This window comes from Haemaphysalis longicornis, unplaced genomic scaffold (assembly GCF_048455015.1).
Source record: "Haemaphysalis longicornis isolate Haplotype H1 unplaced genomic scaffold, Haemaphysalis longicornis Haplotype H1 scaffold_1141, whole genome shotgun sequence".
In the NCBI taxonomy this organism is placed as follows: Eukaryota; Metazoa; Arthropoda; class Arachnida; order Ixodida; family Ixodidae; genus Haemaphysalis; species Haemaphysalis longicornis.
In genome coordinates, this window is record NW_027526219.1 from 1 (window position 1) to 15,257 (window position 15,257).

General features: G+C 47.6%; 1 long non-coding RNA gene across 1 annotated transcript; it reads left to right on the forward strand.

Moving 5' to 3' along the window:
* The first annotated feature begins 4,782 nt into the window (after positions 1-4,782).
* Positions 4,783-7,459, forward strand: LOC144161459 (uncharacterized). The gene is made up of 2 exons (XR_013320474.1): positions 4,783-5,758; positions 7,269-7,459. It is a non-coding gene; the product is annotated as an uncharacterized LOC144161459 (long non-coding RNA).
* The last annotated feature ends 7,798 nt before the right edge of the window (positions 7,460-15,257 follow it).

A 15,257-nucleotide genomic window follows, 5' to 3' on the forward strand; every position in this document is an offset into this window, starting at 1 on the left:
TGACTGCTTTTCCTGAAAAAGAAAACGTGGCGCGCATACACGGCCGGCGCACTGTTTCTGTTTCTATCGGTGCTTAATCGTCTACGCGGGCATCAGCGTGATCCGCATGGAGCGTTTTCTTCCCGAAAAAACGCGCCCCGGAAGCCACAGGCGCGCTGACGCAGCCGCGGAGACCACCCGCGCGATGCGGGTAGCTCCAGCGACCGATTCTAACCGCTCGCTGAAACGCAACTCGAGGGGCAAACGAGAGGGGTATACGAGAAAAAAAGCGGATAACGTGGGCGAAATTTTCACTGTAAAACGTCATACGCGCCGCCTACGAGAGCGCCCATCAAATATCCTTCGCGGCGGCCTTATCGTCTAGCCAGCCGGCATCCCCGAGCGCTTCGAAGCTCCTGCTACAGTGAACTAGAATATTGTAATAGTGGCAAAAGCGGCACAGGGAAATTGAAGCCAGAAATATGGAAATCCGCTAGGGGCGCTGCTGCGGAGTACTGGACGGGGCGTAGTGTAGTGGATAGAGTGTCCGCCTTCCAATCAGCATTCATGGGTTCGAATCTCGGTGTGGGACAACTTGTTTTTTTTTTTGCATATGCATGGGGCGCACGAACAAGATGCCTAAACTTAAGGTCAGGATAATATGTCCTTTTTCATAGCGTAGCTGTATTACGTTACGATTTCATACATTTTTCGATGCCCTTCGTCGCGGGCACTGCATGTCGCGGCGGCCCTATGAATTTCCGTCCCCCCCCCCCCCTCCTCTTCCTGTTTTCCCTCTCCCTCTCTCGATGCCCTCACATCAAGACGCCATGCGGCAAAGCCAACTTTATGTGCACGTTTTTAATGCGCGAGGCGTCAAAAAAGCGAGAAGTTCATGGCTGTGCGCCTATTTCAGAGGCTCCAAATGCGTTGAAGCGCGAAGCTTCCTGAAACACGTGCTTGAACCCGGCAATGGCATAAGGAAACAAGCAGCGGTGTAACGTGTAGTATCCGGAAGGTGGAAGGAGATCGCGAAGCAACCTTAGAGAACTTGGGGCGGTTAAAGATTATTCAGAAAATAAAAAATAATGTTGGACAGAATTAAAACACGAAACTATAAGTGAAATCAATTTAAACCTTAGATAAAAACTTCGCTCTGCCGTCGATGTGCGTTTCAAGTCATGTTTTCTTAACACGGATTCGTTCATTGGCGCTCCTTCGCGCAGATATCTTGGCGCCGCTAACAAGAACGTTTTGTACGATGACGGATCAAATTGTGGTGGAAGTAGGAGTGTAAGCTCTCTTTTGTTGCATCGATTTTAAAAAAATAAGCCTCGGTCGTCATAAGGATGGGCGTGCCATTCTTCCATCCACCCCCGAGAAAACCAAAAATTTCGGGAAACAGAGTGACCCGTCGCCCCTGCAAAACTATTCCTCCATTAGGTAGAGCTCATCATGCTTTGTGAAAAAAATGCTCGTTCCTGCTATGGGATGTCACAAGAGCTCAAAGGCCTGTGGGGATCCTTGCCCCGAGGCATTGCGCGGCTCTTTTCCCCCTTTCTCCTTCGTCTCCTTCGAGTTGCCGGCTCGTCTCGGCGCCGCTGTGTAGAGCCGAGCCGTCTTCTAAAACTCCTGCAACCGTTGCGGCGATAAAACACTGTCACGCAGCGGGGGCTCCGCCCTGGTGTTGGAGCTAACCTCACCTCATTGGCCCGTTTGAACGATGCCCGAACACCACCCTCGCCAGGACGCGAACGCGCGCCCTGCGCGGGGGTCCGTTCGGGGAGACGCTCAGGAGGACAGCCGAAGGTGCGTAACTATTTCCTCACCGCCCGGTCGCAGCTCTTTTGCGCCGGCTCTAAGCCCGCTAGCCCTTCCGGCTGCCGGCCCGTGCCTTCGGTTGATCCTCAGTCCGTTCACTCACATATTAGCCGTACCTGACACTCGACGATCGCGCCGTGCGGTACGCGCCTGGGAACGAAAGGACAGTGTCTTTCTATTGCGAGCCCATCGGCCAGCACCCCAGATTTTGCCCTTATTGCTGAGCCCACCGGTTCAGCGCGCCGAGGACGCGCACACTTGCGCGTGGCGCCAGATCGCCCATCGCCCCTTTTCACCCACGGGGATGTTGAAATGTAACTGAAGGGGTTGGCGCGAATAAACGCCTTCTGATGTACTACACTGGGCTTTTCCTTCGTCGCCCCCTACTCCACCTGCCCAACAGAGGCGGTGTTGAGCTGTCGCGACGGCGTCTCAGTTCCGTGAGCGTTCTCAAATAGCTCGAACCCGCGGTGGCTCCTCGCAATGTGCATGAGTGCATGCCTTATGCAATGCTAGGGTGGTGCATATTGTGAGGTAGAGACCACAAGCCTGAACGTGCGTGTGCCCTGAGCCACCATTGCCGCGAAAAAGGCTGCGCGGCCCAGTGTTCCTTTCCCTCCACTTCATTTTTGTTTCAACGCGAGAAGGAAGGCAGATTGGGAATGCCACAGAAAATGTAGGCTAGCCCGAATGAGAGCTTGTCATAGGAGGTCTTGAGGATGAATTTTCTTCCGAGCGCAACTTTGAGAAGCGAAAGCTGCTTGGGAAAAGTTCAGTCAAATACTCCATATCTCTTACAAGTAGGCGCCATTGGTAGGGGAATAGAGGCAATGGCAATTGGGGAAAGCGTACAACCGTCGTATCTGCTTACGCCCCACTAAACCACTTGGCCGAGAGCAAGACTATGCGACTCTCAATGCCCAAAATGTAATAGCATTCTTTGCTGAGTACCTCCGCAGTCAGGACCAAGTAACCCCCTGCATTTCCACCAAAATACAGATTTGTCGAAAAAAAACAGCTTTCATTGTTACAATAGCGTAAATGGGGATAATTTGTCGGATAGCATTTCAAAAAACAAAAGCTAAAAAAATAAAAACAAAATTTTCACAAACATTATCTCACAAAATCAAAAATATGCATCTTATACATTTCCTCCCACAACCGAATAATAAACTAAAAAGCCCGCAAAGGAACGTCAGAAATGCTCATAAAAAATAGCGTAAACGCTCCAAATCTGCAGTACGCCTTGCACCTTCGGGTAAAGGTATTATCAGCCAGCTATAAGACGCTTCATCACTATACTACTAAAATTTGCATTAATCGAGAAAAGAAACAAACAAAACTTAAAAATAGTGAAATAAACCAATGGCTTTCCCTACTCATACTCGTATTTGGCTACAAAGAACTCACACTCAACACAAGTAGCACAAGAACGCTAGGCATTAATAGACAATTCTGTGAATTTCTGCACATTTTTTCGCTGCCAATAATCAACACAAGCATTAAATCAGTCGGTGTTTAGCACAGAGCATTTGCTTTTATTCGTGTTCCTGGGTTTGAAAAAAGAAAAAAAAATGGCACACGCCAGGATTCGAACCCAGGGACAACGAGTGGCAGGCGGTGACTGTATCCACTACACTATTTACCCTCTAGTAATCGATGGCAGCGCCCCTTGCGGATTTCCAGTTTTTCGGCCTCACTGCCTCCCATTGAAAATGCCCTTGCTTTTGCCACTCTTCCAATATTCTAGTTCACTCTACTCCTGCCATAGGGTGCGCGCCTCCCCATTGGCGAAACTGGTCAGGCTCCTCCCACTGCTGCGCGCAGCGTGGCCGCGTGGCGCAGCGCGAGTCACTTCCCGCTGCCGGCACGCAATCGCGGACGCCGGTGTGAAAAAAAAAAAATAAAAATAACCCGCGTGCAAGGCTTATAAAGATTCACAAATGCTTGCTGGGACGACGAAACCCAACAAGCATGAGCGAACTCGAACAAAGTGCAAAGCGGCGGCTTGCGGCGGCGGCGGCGGCGGCAACGCCGGTGGCTTAGGCTTACCACCGCGGAGGATATTTGATGGGCGCTTTCGTAAGCGGCGCGTGTCACGTTTTACGATGAAAATTTCGCCCACGTTATCCGCTTTTTTTCTCGCGCGCCCCTCTCATATGCCCCTCGAGTTGCGTTTCAGCGAGAGGTTAGAAGCGGTCGCTGGAACTACCCGCATCGCGCAGGTGGTCTCCGCGGCTGCGTCAGCGCGCCTGTGGCTTGCGGGGCGCGTTTTGCGTTTTTGCAGGGAGAAAACGCTGCGTGCGGTTCACGCTGATGCCGATTAAGCCGTAGACGATTAAGCTCCGACAGAAACAGTGCGCCAGCCGTGTATGCACGCCACGCAGTTTGTAGGCAAGGGACTTAATCAAAGACTCCGTGGCTGGCTGCATCCGCGGCATTGGGCGACCCGTGTCGCCGTTCGCGTTTTATTGGGACCCCATTTCGGCGCTTGCGTCTCCCAAAATCTACTTCTACAACTTAAATATCGTGCCTCGTTCTCCATGAAACTTCGTTACATTGAAATTCCGGCAAACGGGACTTCGTTACACAGAGGGTGAAAATACATGGTGTGCATACACTTGAAGTTACAAAAAATTCCGTGTTTCGTTACATCGAGGGTTTCGTTACATTGAAGTTCGTTACATCGAGGTTTAACTGTATACGATACAAGGCGACTATAACTGCTGTAATGCAAAACTAAATAATCGCTTAGATTTTTGCGTGTGCTCACCTTTCGCTAAATTTAGCCATAAAAATTTAAGTTTTCTGATTGGCTGCTTTACCGCGGGTTGTGGTCTCGTTGCGTTGACGGCACAGAAACGTACAGCTTGGCTTCTTGTCACCATCGCACCGTCGTCGGCGAGCGCTTGAGGCACTGTCGCCCATGACGGAAGACAGTGACATGATGGTGACATGAAGGGGTGAAAAACAGCTTTGTGAATGATGCCTTATATTGCCATTGCGATGTGTGTGGTTAAAGGAAACAGTTGAATCTCGAAAAGACTGCTTGAAGAAGTGTCTGTCACGTCCAACGTTATTTTTCGGTTTGGTACAAAATCTAGAAACCACATCGATCTGCCCCTTGTGCACAGCTTGCCAAACTGTGTTTTCTGCTGCATAAACCACATGCACTGTAATTTTAAGACGAAAGTCTTAATTGCCTTACTTTGCAAAAAAACTCGCACTTGTTGTCTTGGTACAGTCCAAGAAATGGCCATTGCTGTGAAGAGTAAATGACACATTTGAGTTCATACGGACATTAAACCTGCCTCTCCAGAGTGTGAGCTGAGTGTGTCAGCGTGACATCGTGCGAGTAAAACAGGCACACGCCAGCCACTGGGAGCTCTGATGTTGGGAAGCCGTGGCATGGAGTGTCGCCAGTGTGCCTGCTGAAGCAGTTCCCGCCAAAAGGCAAAGAAATGAAAGTGGCGCAAACATGCGGTCTTTGATAAGCATCCCAAGGGGGGAAGTTGTTATGCTTACGTCCTAAAAGCATGTAAGCAGACTTAGTGCCTTGAGGGGTGTTTCTATTGTTTCTAATTTTCAGCTCTAAATTTCAGAGTTTTGTTTTTGCCAGAAATAACGAAATAAAGAAAATACTATTTGGCCATATGAGTGTAACAACCCAACAGAGTTTAGGTACGTGAATTTGTTGACGAAATAATTTCTCCAAATTCAGGACGCTTATGAAATGGCGGTGGCCTCCCCCTGCAAAAAATTTCCTAGTCACTGACTGGCGACGTCTGTGACTCGAAGCTGCGCGCATGTCCGCTCTCCTCACCCCTGTGTGCAGGACACGGACTTCCGCAACCCGGTGCACAAGTTCAGCGAGGAGCAGCTGCGGAGCATGAAAGTGCGCTACTACTCGCCCGAGGTGCATCAGGCCGCCCTGGCCCTGCCCCGGTTCGTCAAGCAGGTCTGTGTGGGAGAATGGGTGCAGCCAACAGAGGAAGGGCATGATACTGATGCTGTGTGCGCATTGCTAGACTGCCTTAGCCTGGATGATGCCGTGTGCTTCTCACAAAGGCGCATGCTCGCAAGGGCTTCAAACTTTTTTTTTTTTTTGCATGCTCCACACGTGGCACAAGCCTGGCCGATGTTGGGTGCTCTTGATGAGGTGTACGCTTACATGCACTCTGTATTTTTTTTTTCTAGTAACCCTGGACGGTGGACCTAAAAGCTTAAAAATAGCTCTGCTGTTAAAAGAAAACTGGAGGACGTTTAAGCATGCAATGCAGTAGCGTCATCAGGCCCCCCGTGTATCACATTGTCATTCGTTCGTTATGCCCTTAGTTGTTCCTGCAAGCAATGAAAACTTTCCGCTTTTGCTCGCATGCCATGTACTGGTAGCGCCTTGCGATCTCGTGGTTTGCAGTGGTGCCGCTAGGTGGCGCTACGAGATTTTTCACTCGGTCAGTGCCGTCGATGACACTACATGCTGGCTTTTCTGTGACATGGGGTCCTTAACACTACGCATTAATGTGTGTACTAGGAGGAAAACTTGTTCGAGTGCCGTTCCACTGTGGGCCATGCCACCACAACAGGTGACAGGGTCCCATTCGTGCTTGGCTTGGCTCGCCATGTGGCTTTTTTTCATTCATCACGACAAAACCAATAAGCCGTTTTTTCCTCATTCCCCATGCATGAATGTTTTAAAAACAATTTCTGACTACTCTTTTCAAAGCGATGCCTTTTTTTGATAAAACAACTTTTAATGGTGGTTAAACGATATTTTAGTTTCTGCCGTCGCAGACAACTTTTGAGCTTGTTCATAAGCCATGTCAAGTAAAAATGGGACACTTTTCCACTGTACGATGCATTGCTCGTTGAGGAACGGCTTGCATCGACACTAGCACTCGGATCTCCCTGTAGTATAATACTAGCATGAAGCTGCCTCAGAGGACCTGCTTTGAAAACAACGCAAGCTTTTGGCACAAACTATTATCATCACCAGCCTGTCTACGCCCACTACAGGGCAAAGACATATCCCATGGATCTCCAATTATCCCGGTCCCGTGCTAACTGCGACCAATTTATCCCCGCAAACTGTTTTGAGCTCATCTGCCCACCTACTTCCTTTCTGCCGCCCCCTGCCATGCTTGCCTTCTCTAGAGATCTCGCTCAGTTACCCTTAATGACTGATGGCTATGTTGCCCTCGCATTACATGCCCTGCCTACGCCCATTTCTTCCTCTTAATTTGTACTACTATGTCCTAAACACGTGTTTGTTCCCCGACCCACTCCGCTCTGTTCTCGTCCCTTAATGTTACACCTATAATTTTCACCTTCCAGCCGTCCTCAGAAACTGTACCTACTGAAACTGGAGGACACAGAAGCTATATTGGTAGAATTTTCTGCTTGCTGTTATGTAATGCTTTGCTGATGAATGGCCTGTGCTGACTGGTATGTATGTGCGCCCCTTTCAGACCCTGTACAAGTGAGGCGTGCGTCCGGTTGCACAAGCCACGGGGTGCCTTTGCAAAGCATCAGGGACCTGGCACTGACCATGTATTTTTACTGTTTGTACGCTGCGTGACTCGGGAAAGGTTTCTGGGTCTTCACATACGTCCATGCTGTTCTGATTTTGCTGTGAATAAAGTCATATTTAAGTGCAGTATTTTAGTGTGAGCATTCTTGTTTGCAGTAGCGTGTTGTGTGTGTGTGGAATGTGTGAAATAGGGGAGCTAAAATGCCAATGCTTAATTAAGAGGCAACACTGCTGTTAAAAAAACTTCTTTAATTTTTAAGGGAACGCTGTGAAACTGTCTTGCTGCTTTTTATCCCCATATTTCAAATATGCCATTATTTTTTGAGTCAGTAATTAGTTCTGAAGATAATTAGTCATTTGTGGTCAAATAATAGACAAAACAGTGTTGGTCATAAAACTAATCTTTATATTATTCAATACTATGAACCCTGGTGAATGCCGTAAGAGAATCTTTTTTTTATGCATTGCTTGGAACTAATTTTACAGCTCATTAAACTTTGGTGTCTGAAATGGGCATTCAAAATGGTTCCTTGCCACTGGTGCCACCGAAGTTTAACGAGCCGTAAAATTAGTTCCAAGCGATGCATAAAAAAAAAAAGATTCTCTTACGGCATTCACCAGGGTTCATAGTATTGGAAAATTCAAAGATTTGTTTTATGACCAGCAGTGTTTGGTCTTCTTTCTCCCAAAATGACTATCTCTAATTATCTTTGGAACTAATTGACTGACTCAAAAATAATGGCATATTTCAAATAAAGGGAGAAAAAGCAGCAAGTCTGACAAGTTTCGCAGCGTTTACTTAAAGGTTAAAGGAAGTTGTTTTTAAGAGCAGTGTCCCCTCTTAAGTACAGTTACTATGGATGGTTTCAGAATAAAAGTTAAAGGAAGTTGTTTTTAAGAGCAGTGCCCCTCTTAAGTACAGTTACTATGGATGGTTTCAGAATACTGTAAGGGAAGTGCTTGGTGAAGTTGGAGTGCCAGACCATAAAAATGCTCAAATTAATCGGGTATTTGAGCTACTTGTGAGGGGTAGTAAGCGCTGTAGGTTGTGTGGCTGGACGAACGCTTGAGGTTATCCGAAATCTTTGTTGAACAGACTTTTGGGTAGTGGAATTGTTCAACTGTAATATTACCTCTGAAATGGGAGTGCATGAAAATGTGACGCTGGGTTGGATGGACCTGCAGGCACTTTGAATCAGGCACACGAGTGCAAGGTAGTGCCAGTATTAAAATGACTGCGCTTCAGAGGGTAAACTACTATTAGCGAAAACTAAATGCCAGCAATGCAGAAGGGCAAAAAATATTTTTGGGATTATAACGCCAGCATTAGAAGCCAGTGTGTATAGTTAATGCTTTGGCTGCTTCAGGCATGTGACTTCCGACCTGTGAAGCAGGTTTGAGGCTTGAATTCTTGCCAAGGTGCAAGTTTGCTGCATGTTAAAAACAGACTTGCTGCTACTGGCTGCTGCCCCACTTTTGCCCACTATAGATACCTTTTATGGTGGTTGGCTTGGGGTACCGGGGGTGCTCCGGTCAAAAATAGTGTTTTAGTGTTCGGAACTAAGCTTTTTAAGCACAAATTCACCCACTGGGTGGTAAGGCATGCTTCTGAACAGGAAGCTCGGCTAGAAGGTGGTGGTGGGTTTGATTTCTGGCTGCAGAGGCCATGGGGTGCAAAAAAGCCTGTGGAACGACTTATCGTGCTAAGTTGGTATGCGACCAAGAATGGTGCAAGTGCGGGACATGGTTCGAACTGTTTGATGTTGAAAGCATGTCTTAATAAAAAGTTGATTGTCGCTAGTGGGAGTTGCTCACATTCTGCATACTACTGGTAAATGTGTTAGATGTGCTTCTATTGCTCTTCTGGGTGAGAAAAAGTGTTTCTGTAGGACAGGTCGCCGATTATTCTAATGGTTTATTTTGGCCCTCTGCAAGGTCTGCTGTCAGTACGGTGCACTTAATATTTGTGGGAGAAAAAGTTTCCCATGCTGGCACATACCAGCAGAGCTGCAGCTTAATGAAAAACCGAAGGCAGTTTCAATCCATAAAAGTTCACAGGGTCTCTTGGGTCATTAAAGACAGGCACAACATGCAATTACTCCCTACGCATCGCACATCTGTCGGGACACAGTGGTGCATTTGTACATGTGCCCTTAGAGGCGCTAATTTACATTCACCGTCAACATATCTTTCTTGCGTTTCACTGGTGAGCTTTATATTTGTGTCCACACAAATTTGTTTCATCATCCACATTTTTCTGGATTTGTGAGCTTATTAGCCATGTTAATTGGCCAAGCCATCCCCTTTAAATGCTTAGACATCAGTATCCCTTTGATTCACCTAAAGTCACTTAGCTATCCACTCAAGTTTTCTTTAATGCACTTCGATTGCTCGTAGACTCACTTCAAGGTACCTAGTCATCCACGTAATCATGTAACCAGCAGCACAGTGCAAGCACTGGGTGACCATGCTCAGTTGCAGGCTAGGTGCTGATGTCGCACTCTGGTAATCTCTAGAATCGGCTTCTACCCTGCATGCCATGTATTTTATATTCTGCGTCCAGATGAACCCATTCATACGATGGGGGGGGGGGGGGGAGCAACCAGTTTTTGTGAAGGTTGACTAAATAGGGTTGCCACCTTTCCCCCAAAAAAAACTCGGCCCTTTGGGGGGGGGGGGGGGGGGCATGGTGTATACGCCTCGAGCTTCGCGATCGCTGCGCCGCCTGCCGCCGCTTCACCGCGGCGTTGACGGGATTTGCGCTGCGTGGCTGATAGGGGCTCGTGCAGTGTTTTGGTTCTGTTTCGCTTCTTTTCGCCTTTCAGCGCCCTAAAAAAACTTGTTATGGTGACGTCTATAGGCAAATAGTACGTTTAAGTCACTTAAAAAGCAGCTGCGTCTTCGTAGAGTACGCGATCGCCCGCAAGAGCTACCCGCGGACGCGGTTCTGCGCGCTTCCTCGCCGCTCTTTCGGGCGTCGGCGACGGTAGCAACATATCACCCATGTCACCTCCAAAACATCAGGCACAAATGAATTCTACTGACGCCTCGTTTAGACTTGATACTGGCACAATGAGAGGTTTGCTTCATTTTGCAGCGTGGACAACGAATGCGGCTTCGTTTCGAATATATACGTCGCAGAAAAATATGTTTCCGGGATGTGATTACCCAATCCCGGACAATAACTTATGCCTTTATAAGAATGTAAACCATGCGAAAATGTAAAGTATATTCCAAGCCTGTGCGTCGTTAAATATGTGCCCACACACGCCATATAGCAAGAACCAAGGAAATGAAACCGCAGAAAAATAAATGCTGTGCCAATGCGGAATTTAGAAACATAATAGCTACAACGAAAAAAAAAAACAGTGCAGCTTCTGGCATGCTAAAGACGTTGGTCTAAACTTAAGCCAGGTAGGTTTCACTAGACCAACTATACGCGAAATGCACTGCTATTTCGCGAGAAATCGGTGGGGGGGGGGGGGGGGGGGTTACGCCGTGTACAAATGCCGAGCGGAATCAAGCAATGAACGTTTCAGTAATCCCACACATAAATCTCGCGTTCACTTTCCTTTTGTTTTGCCACTTCAACGAAGAGCTGGTCGTACGGCGGACGCATTTTTGGAAGTATACAGGGTAGGCTGTTCAATAAGCGATGAAAGGTGTCGTTGGAAGAGTGTGGTATGTGATAAGGCCCTCTGATTTCAGTTTCTGGTTTATTCTGCAGGCTCCCTGTGCCATATGACGATATTTCGAAGAAGCATTTAGTCGCGGATGCGGATTATATTGTAAGCCCGTCTGCGCGCTGCTCGCAGAGGATATATGTAGCAAATGAAGGTCTGCGGGCGCGCACCTCACGACAAGACGACTCTGTCGTGTGCTGATCCCGGAGTATAATTATGCATTGTCCATCGTACGTTTGTTGAACATTCCCGAAATTAACACGGACTGGCTTGTAAATGGTGGTGATCAATATCTGAGGTATAATATTGGCAAACGTAACTGGTGTGCTGTCAGGTATGAGTGCTCCGCTGATTATGTAAGCGCACAAAACCGATTTAAATCGTAGTGTATGGCCGCAGCATGAACATCTGAGGAACCGGTGGTTACGGAGACACGGCTAGAAAATTCAGGTCAGTGTAACTACAATCGGCTCTATCATACGCGGGCTCCGCGACGCTGGCCTGTGACACACACATGGCGCTTATACAGACCGAAAATACCACACTATGATCGCGTCGGAAACATTTACACTCTCGTAAATACACCCCATTTGCGAACAGAGTGACTGCTCCACACAAACATGAATTTCATAGGCCCACAAACAGGTAAATCTCAGTCGTGAACGTGCCGCAAAAGCAGCGGCGGCACTGGGGAGCGGGACGCGGACTCCCGCGCATGCTTTCGAAACGGGCCGGGCCGCTAGGGGGATTTGAGTGGCGCCCCTACAGGCCGCGCTCGAGGCGTATAGGCCTCCTGCGCTGCCCAGGGGGCGCTGCGCAAGCGGCTTCCGGGCAGTACTTCCGGGTAGTACAAATCTGCGTGGGTCCCATAGGATCCCGTGTTGACAGAAGCAAAATGAGCTCGAAGCTCCCGATTATTTTGCGACGTGGTCACCAGCTCATCCCCGACGCGTCCGATCTATTTCAGCGATCAACTTGGCATTAGGGGAAAAGGCTTTGCAGCGCTAAACACGTTTACAGCGCCGACGAAAGTGCCGGGACCATGACGGCGTCTGCTACTCGCAGGTTCACCGATTCGATGGTCGTACGAAGTGAAATTTTAAGTAAATTTTCTGGTTTAAACTAATACTCTAGGTGACAAAGACTTCTCAAAAACAGCCGATCAAAAAAGAAGAGTTACGCAATCGGCTATGATCGCGCTTTAAAAGCCCAGCGAGTCCGGCGGGGGGGGAGAGGAGGAGGAGGAGGGTGCTTTGAATGCAAAGAGAAAAAATTCAGCGAATTTCTAATAATATCTGACAATATTCTGGCGAAGTGTGAACATGGGGGGGGGGGGCAATTCAACTGGAGGATGCCAATTCTCTGTTCTTGTCTCGCTGTCTAACTCCATTTGAAGTCAAAACTGTCGTGTCGGCGTTCAGATTTGACGACCCCTGCACTAGAAAAGCAACACAGTCAGTGATGATCGTATGTAAATATTCGGGTCCCCGCGCCGTGTATGCGGCTGTGTTGTGTTATGCTGTGCGTGTGATTTGGTGCGTGTTTTGCGTCCTTTAATAGCGCTTAATTTGTTTATTTAATTGGCGCTATTGCCCCACTTACTCGCTAGTATACATAAATCGTGCGTCGTAAAACGTTACGCAAGAATAATTTAGTTTGCGAAAATACGAAACAAAATTTCCACTCGTTTCAAAGGCCGTGCCAGGCCAGCAGTGTCAACTGAGTCGGCTGCGCAATTCTTGCGTTCGCTTAAAGCTCCCGATGAAGCAACCTTTTGCAGTTACCTCAGGATGTAAGATGAGCAGCGTTCCGTGTTTATGCTACTCGTGAACTTTCCTTTGTCGACCGCACGCAAGAAGAAAAAAAACTGTAACTGTCGTCACACCGTTAAACCAGGTTAAACCACCCGACCTAGCGACATGTCCCACGCCGCGACCACCGCGACAGCTCGCTCAAAAGAAAGCCGACAAATCGGCTTCTTTTAGCGGATATTATTTTGTTTAGCCTCTGCAGCTACTTTAAGGGCTATTTCATACAGTATGCAGTCATTCAAACACGCCGCAAAGCGCCACAACCAACTTTCACTCTGGCTTGTAATTGAAAACACATGGAGGGCGGCGAGGGTCGTCTGCTTTTGTACTACCCAGAGGCGTCGGCCGCTAGGGGCGCTGCATGTCGCCAAAACTCCAGCGCAGGAGGCCTATAGAATGTTTAATTTGCGTTGAAAAAAAGACGCCATGTTTTTGACATGCAGTGCCATTTATTGTAGCGTTTTCTTAGAGAGGAATCCACATAACCTTTGTACTGAAAGCGATTGAGAGCTTGGTTATTGCTTCTGTATGTGCTTCACTGAAAGGTAACCACAACTGCTGACCATGGCGGCAGCATTCCGTTGTTTTTTTCCTCCCTTGGGTTTTCCTTCATCTCAGGCAGCACACTCACCCGCGTATTTTCTCTGCTTGAGTGTCTTTGTGCAGCTTCTCGACACATATTTATCGTCTTAGTTGTTAAATTGACGCTTATAAAACACCAAAACGGACATAATCACGGCAAGAGGGCCAAAAACAAGCCAATGACGGCCGGTTTTAAGTACGGACTGGCAACCGGACCGCTGTTTTAAAAAAACCGGTTGGGCCGGTCCGAAACCGGGCAGGTGGAAATTCTATGACTAAACGAGGCACTTGCGGCACCTTGACTTCAGATTAAAATGGACTGTGGCATTTGCATTGCCTATGTGTGCTTGTCCCTCAAAGTTTTTAAGTTCGGCAAGCAACGCAGTGTCGCTTTATATGTACGTCGTGCTTTCAAAATAAAAATAGTAGGGATGGGCGAATATAGATTTTGAGGTTCGAAGCGAATTCGAAGCGAATAGTGATTTGGTCGAATAATTTCGAATCGAATAGTTCGAATAGTGCACATTGCAAATCACAAAGACAAATGAGCAACTTGTGACCTGACTAATGTACACCATTTTTTCTAATAATTAGAACTCATGTAGGCAGAGCATTGTGTAAAACTATTAACAGTTGAACATTTATTGCAAAATCTTACACACAGCTTTCCTTTGCTGTATTCACAAGTTTTCATGAAGAAATGCCTGTTGCGCCACATGCTCTAGGTGCAGCAGTTTCCGCCGGCTGCTCATTCACAAGTTTAAGCGCCGCCTAGAAGCTCCGCTAAAAAAAGAAGTATTGAAGCCACTAGTATCCTCGGCCGTAGCCAAGCAAAGCGCAAGTGGCTGGCCGCCATTTTGAATAGGCTCGCTTAGTGCGCATGCGGCTAAAAGGAGGAAATTATTCCACGTTTTGATTGGCTCCTGAAACCACTGTCAGTTGGGGACAAAAGTTAGGGACATTTAGGGAATTTGTTGTTGCAGCGAGCAGGCTTGATGTGGCTTCGCGCGTCGCCTCCTAGGGAATTCCCTCCAAGAAGCTGAGTGCAGCCACGGCCGCTGGATGAGAGGCGCACCTTGCGTGCGCTCTCATCCAGCGGCCGTGGTGCAGCGCATCGCCTCCTCTAAAAAGAGGAGGCGATGGCCAGCGTCTAGCAGCAGACGACGCAAGAAACGGCTGGAACTGACGCTTCCTTTTGTAATTACTTCAATTTTTACAGGTGTCTTACTGAACGATTTTTTTTTTTAATGCGGAGCGTGCCTGCCTGACCGTGTCTATGGTATCGTCCCGAGTTTGTCCTGCGCTGGTTCCTTTATTCTTATAAACTTAAACCGCTTAAACATTTCTATCTCCTCTGTGTGGCCCTAATATTACTGCTGCCACGCACCAACCAATCATCAGACTTGGAGGACGTCTTCTTCATTATTTCTCCGACACTCAATTACCTCTGCGTTTAAGTTTCTGCTTCCTTCAAGAACGATGAGAAAATCAAAGAGAAATTCCGTTCATGGCTGCGAGATTTCCTACAAGCGCGCGTGTACCCGGGAGAAGAGTTATCGCAATAGCAGTTTTACTTGTGCAGTGTGCCACTTTTAAACTAAAAAGAAACGTAGGATGAGATATTGCCCCTTCAAGTCAGTTTCCAGATGTGGTCATTCCAAAATGCGCATTTATTTGCAATAGATGGTAGCGTAGTTTATTTAGTGGCTCGAAGTCTAAACAAATTTGTTATTGCAGGATTCTTGATTGCTATGACACTAGCCCTTTGTAGTAACCGATGTAAAGCAAGCATTAGATTGATTCCAACTTACAGGCTTCAAGAGCAGATGTGAAGGCCAGTATTAAAATATG